The 6421-nt window shown below is 46.6% G+C and overlaps 1 non-coding gene across 1 annotated transcript; it reads right to left on the bottom strand.

Annotated features, from left to right (window-relative positions):
• Nucleotides 1-676: 676 nt before the first annotated feature.
• Nucleotides 677-778, bottom strand: LOC138812263 (U6 spliceosomal RNA). The gene has a single exon (XR_011367580.1). It is a non-coding gene; the product is annotated as a U6 spliceosomal RNA (small nuclear RNA).
• Nucleotides 779-6421: the final 5643 nt, after the last annotated feature.

The raw sequence follows: 6421 nt of genomic DNA, 5'->3' as shown, positions 1-6421 counted from the left end.
AGGGAATGGGTTAGAGTTAGGATTAGGTAGTGTGTTAGAGTTAGGTAACTTGTTAGGGGACGTGTTAGGGAACATATTAGTGTTAGAGAACTAATTAGGTTAGAGAATTAGTTAGGGTTTGGGAATGCAAAATAATAGGCTGTGTGTGTGTGGGTGTGGGTGTGTGTGCGTGCGTGCGCGCGCACGCATGTGCATGTGTGCGTGCCAGTGCCAGTCCTGAGTCTTGAACTCAGGGCATGAATGCTGTCCCTGAGCTTTTTATCCAAGGCTAGCGCTCTACCACTGGAGCCACAGTTCAACTTCTGGCTTCTTTTGATGCTTAATTAGTGATAAGAGTTTCATGGACTTTCCTGCCTGGGCTGGCTTGGTACCTTAATCCTCTGAACTCAGCCCTCGGAGTAGCTAGGATTAAAGGTATGAGCTATGAGGACCTTCCCCAAGAATAGAATTTTAAGAAAACAGTAGTTAATAAAGGAGAAAGCTTGTATAGATACAAAGTCACAACTGAAGTATTGTAGGGATATACAAATACATTTAACATTCTTCCTATATGGCAACATTCACTATCTTTTTTGGCTTTTAGCACTCAGTATGTTTATCATATTTGCTATGAAGTGTTAGGAAGAGACAGGCGAACAAAGTCAAACCCCGCTAACACTTAGTACCCAGGCCAACCAGTTAACAGTGAGCACTCTAGAGTTCTCATGTCTAGCTTGGGCAGGGACCATGCTGATCTTTCTGGGTCTTTCCAATATTAGCCTATGTGCTACAGAAGCATGCAGGAACACTTGGAAAGTCTTGATGCTAATTTCTAATTCTCTGTGGGGCTGGCAGAACCCTTGGTTGTATGTCTGGACTGGGTCTCAGTTCTTTTTTTTTTTTTTTTTTTTTTTTTTGTCAGTCATGGATCTTGAACTCTGGGCCTGGACACTGTCCTACCACTTGAGCTATAGCACCACTTCTGGTTTTCTGGTAGTTGATTGGAAATAAGAGTCTCCTGGACTTTTCCTGCCTAGGCTGGCTTTGAACCACAATCCTCAGATCTCAGCCTCCTGGATAGCTAGGATTACAGGTGTGAGCTGCCAGTGCCCAGCTGGGTATCTGTTCTGTCACCTTCACTTGCTCCTCTCCATAGCCTGCGTAATCCTTGCTACTCCCCAGTTCTCTTGCCCAGCATGCGCTCCTCCCCTGGATCTATTTTGTTCCTTCAGGCCCAGTCTGCAGGGAGCAGCCTTTGAGGTCCTGCCCTGGACAAGCCTGGGATTCTAACCTGAGGCTCATCTCTGAAAACGTAGCTAGCTCTCACACCCTAAAGAGCATGCTCTGATGGTAGCCTCATCAGTAAGAAATGTGATTGGGCCAACGACATAATCTACTGTCTCTGTCCCGAGTGTGCAGATGGAGGAAAGAAGTGGAATTCTTGCTCAGCTCAGAGGCTGGCATTGCTCTTTGTTTTTCAAATGGTGTTGATGGGATTCCAAGTTTTCTTAGCCCTTCCCTCAATGCCTTGCTGACCACTGGTCACTCACAAACAAACCCCCATGCCTTGCTGACTGCTGGTCACTCACAGATGAACCCCCAGCCTGCTGACCACTCGTTACTCACAGATGTCCCCCCAGCCTTGCCAACCGCTTGTCACTCACAAATGAACCCCCAGCCTTGATGACCCCTGGTCACTCACAAATGAACCCTCAGCCTTGCTGACCACTGGTAACTCACAGAAATTCTCCCAGCCTTGCTGACCGCTGGTCATTTACAAACATCCCCCCCCCCCCATGTCATGTTGACTGTTGGTCATTCTCAAAAGTGACACTAGGTGGCAGTTGCACTCTACCCAAATCACCCCACAGCTCATTTAAGAGCCAATTCTTGCAATGCTGCAAATACAGTACCCACACCCACTTTCTGAAAAGTAGCAAGGCTACTTTCAGTGACAATTCACCATGCTGGAGTTAGAAATCATGTTACGGCTGCATGTGCTGGCATATGACTGTAATTGTAGCTACTCCAGATACAGAGGCAGGAAGGCGAGAGTGTGAGGCCAGTCCAGGTAAAGGTGATGCGAGCCTGTTCAAATGCAAAGCAAACAGAAAAGGACTAGGGACATGGCTCAGGTGGCAGAATATGCCTAGCAGGTTAGAAGCCCTGGGTTCTGTCCCCAGCCCAAGGCTGGTCTTCAGGGAGGACCATGGGGAGTGACCATACTAATGAGAATATGACTGTTACCAAGCAGTACTGCTGGGCAAGGAATGTGGGTTAGTGGTAGAGGGCTTGCCTAGATGAGACCCTGGATTTGATTCTTTGGTACCACATAAATAATACATAAATACATTTATTTGTCAAAAAAGAACACAGTAATGGCCAGGCGGAGCTAGGTGTTCCTCACAAGTTATCCAGATGAACACCACAGCAACCTGAGGGTGTGGAATTCTAGTCTTGGTTTGCAAAGACCCCTGAGACTGAGGGTAGGGAGGTGTTCAAGTTCTCCCCTTGTGAGCAGAAGATTCTCAAACACAGGCTCTGAACTGCTGCCGGAAATGGCTCTGTGGGGCCAGCCTTGCTGAATGAATGGAGCCAATGCAGGAGGGCTCATGGCGCTGCCACTCTGAGAGGTTGGGGGTGCTGCATGGGCACAGACCTGCTGCATGGCTGCAGAGTGTGGGCCCCAAGGAGTGGCAAGTCCTAGATGGTTCTTTGCCAACAGTGAGACGGGGTTTGAAACACTTTTTTTTTTTTTTTTGGTAAGTTGTGGGGGTTGAACTCTGGGTCTGGGTGCTGTTTTTCAGCTCTTCCACTCAAGGCGAGTGCTCTACCATTTGAGCCACTGCGCCACTTCGGTTTTCTAGTGGTTTATTGGAGATAAGAGTCTCACCAGACTCTCCTGCCTTGGCTGGCTTTGGACCATAATCCTCAGATCTCAGTTTCCTGAATAGCTGAGATTACAGGAGTGAGCCACCAGCGCCTGGCTTGGAACACTTTTAAAGAGAGGAAAGGATATGTTGCAACTGGTGCAACAGTGGTCTTGTATAGAGAACAGGATTTTTAACTCCCTTAATCCTCATGAAAAAGGTACCACCAATAGTTCTCACTATAAACAGGGCAACAACGAGAGCAAGAGCAAAAAATAAAGGTTTGTTGATCTCTGAGCACTTGGTTGTCTTTAGGTTCAAGTCCTGCCTGTGCCATTGACCAGATAGAGACTTAAGAGTCTGCCACGAGGTGGGGCAGCCATGGTGGAGATTTCAATGAGGCCTTGATGAAATTGCCAGTGAGTCATGGAGATGACAGTGAGTGATGGAGATGGCAGTGAGGTTGTGATGGAAATGACAGTGTGTGATGAAGATGAGAATGAGTGATGGGGATGTCAGTGTGTGATGAATGATAGTGTGTGATGGAGATGTCAGTGTGTGATGGACATGACAGTGTGTGATGGAAATGACTGTGAGGCTGTGTTGGATATGATAGTGTGTGATGGGCATGACAGTGTGATGGAAATGGCAGTGTGTGATGGAGATGGCAGTGAGACTGTGATGGAGATGAAAGTGTGTGATGGAGATGTCGGTGTGTGACGGACATATCAGTGAATGATGGAGATGGCAGTGTGTGATGGAGATGATGGAGAGATGGCAGTGTGTGATAGACATGGCAGTGAGGCTGTGATGGAGATGACAGTATGTGATGGAGATGACAGTGTGTGATGGAGATGATAGTGTGTGATGAAGATGGAAGTGAGGTTGTGATGGAGATGACAGTGTGTGTTGGAGAGGGCAGTGTGTGCAGGAGATGACAGGGAGTCTGTGCAGGAGATGGCAGTGAGGCTGTAATGGAGTTGTCAGTGTGTGATGGAGATGACAGTGAGTGATGGAGATGTCAGTGTGTGATAGTGATTTTAGTGTGTGATGGAAATAGTGTGTGATGAAGATGGGAGTGAGGTTGTGATGGAGATGACAGTGTGTGATGGAGATGGCAGTGTGGCTGTGAAGAAGATGCAATGTGTGATGGAGATGTCGGTGAGTGCTTGAGATGGCAGTGAGGTTCTGATGGAGTGGGTGACAGTGTGTGATGGAGATGGCAGTGTGAATGTGATGGAGATGTCAGTATGTGATAGAGATGACAGTGTTTGATAGAGTTGTCAGTGTGTGATTGAGGTGAAAATGAGTGATGATATATCAGTGAGTGATGAAGATGGCAGTGTATGATGGAGATGTCAGTGTGTTATAGAGATGTCAGTGCATACCGGAGATAGCAGAAAGTCTGTGATGGAGATGACAGTGTGTGATAGAGATGTCGGTGTGTGGAAGAGATGACAGTGTATTATGGAGATATCAGTGTGATGGAAATGGCAGTGTGTGATGGAGATGGCAGTGTGTGAAGGACATGTCATTGTGTGATAGAGATATCAGTGTGTGATGGAGATATCAGTGTGTGATGGAGATATCAGTGTGCAATGGAGATATCAGTGTGCGATGGAGATGGCAGTGTGTGATGGAGTTGTTAGTGTGTGATGGGGGTGACAGGGAGTGATGGAGATGTCAGTGTGTGATAGAGATGTCAGTGTGTGATAGAGATTCCAGTGTGTGATAGAAATATCAATGTGTGATGGAGATGGCAGTGTGGCTGTGAAGGAGATGTCAGTATGTGACACAGATGACAGTGTGTGATAGAGTTCTCAGTTTGTGATGAAGATGAAAATGAATGATGGATATGTCACTGAGTGATAGAGATGTCAGTGATACTGGAGATAGCAGAAAGTCTGTGATTGAGATGACAGTGTGTGATGAAAATGGCAATGTGAGATGGAGATGGCAGTGTATGATGGAGATGACAATGAGTGATGGAGATGGCAGTTTGTGATGGAGAGTAAAGTGTGTGATGGAGATTAAAGTGTATAATGGAGATGGTAGTGAGGGTGTGATGGAGATGATACTGTGTGATGGGGATGGCAGTGTGTGATGGAGATGACAATGAGGCTGTAATGGAGAAGGCAGTGAGGCTATGTTGGAGATGACTATGTGTGATGGAGATGACAGTGTAAAATGGAGATGTCTGTGATGGAGATGACAATGTGTGATGGAGATGACTGTGTGATGGAGATGACAGTGTGCAGTGAAGATAGAAGTGAGGCTGAGATAGAGATGACAGTGTGTAATAGAGATGTCAGTGTGTGAAGGAGATGACAGTGTATGATGGAGATACAGTGTGTGATGGAGATGGCCGTGTGTGGTGGAGATGGCAGTGTGTGAAGGAGATGTCCGTGAATGGGGAGATGGCAGTCTGTGATGGAAATGTCAGTATGTGGTAGAGATGCCAGTGTTTGATGGAAATATCAGTGTGTGATGCAGATGCTAGTGTGGCTGTGATGGAGATGGCAGTATGTGATGGAGATGTCTTTGATTGATTGAGATGGCAGTGAGGCTGTGATTGAGATGACAGTCTGTGATAGAATTGTCAGTGTGTGAGATGACAGTGAGTGATGGAGGTGTCAGTGAGGGATGGAGATGGCAGTGTATGATGGAAATGTCATTGTGTAATAGAGATGTCAGTGTGTTTTGGAGATGTCAGTGTGTAATGGAGATGGTAGTAAGGCTGTGATGGAGATGATAGTGTGCGATGGAGATGGCAATATCTGATGGAGATGGCAGTGTGTGATGGAGATGGCAGTGTGTGATGGAGATGACAGTGAGTGATGGAGGTGTCAGTGTATGATGGAGATCTCAATGTGTAATGGAGATGGCAGTGTGTGATGGAGATGGCAGTGAGTGATGCAGATAGCTGTGAATGATACAGGTGGTACTGAGGGTGTGATGGTGAGGTCAGTGTGAGATGGAGAAGTCAGTGTGTGATGCAGATGACAGTGTGTTATGGAGATGGCAGTGTGTGAGGAAGATGGAAGTGAGGTTGTGGTGATGACCCCATGATCAAGATATCAGTGATTGATGGAGATGGCAGTGAGTGATTGAGATGAGAATGTGTGATGGAGATGACAATGTGTGATCGAAATGGCAGCATGTGATGGAGATGACATTGTATGATGGAGATGACATTGTGTGATGGAGATGACAATGTGTGATTAAAATGGAAGTGAGGCTGTGATGGATGACAGTGCATGTTAGAGATACCAGTGTCTGCTGGAGATGGCAGTGTGTGAAGGAGATGGCAGGATGAGATAGAGTTGAGAATGTGTGATGGAGATGGCATTGAGGATGTGATGGAGATGTCAATATGTGATCAGGATGGTGTGTGTGATGGAGATGGCAGTGAGGCTGTGATGGGGATGTCATTGTGTGATGGAGATGACAGTGTGTTATGGAGATGGCATTGTGTGATGGAGATATCAGTGCGGGATAGAGATGACCATATGTGGAGATGACAGTGTGTGATGGAGAAGTCATTGTATGATGAAGATGACAGTGTGTGATGG

Source organism: Dipodomys merriami, unplaced genomic scaffold (genome assembly GCF_024711535.1).
Source record: "Dipodomys merriami isolate MVZ:Mamm:240054 unplaced genomic scaffold, mDipMer1.0.p SCAF_56, whole genome shotgun sequence".
In the NCBI taxonomy this organism is placed as follows: Eukaryota; Metazoa; Chordata; class Mammalia; order Rodentia; family Heteromyidae; genus Dipodomys; species Dipodomys merriami.
Note: the sequence above shows the minus strand (reverse complement) of the source record. Positions and strands in the feature narration are given on the sequence as shown.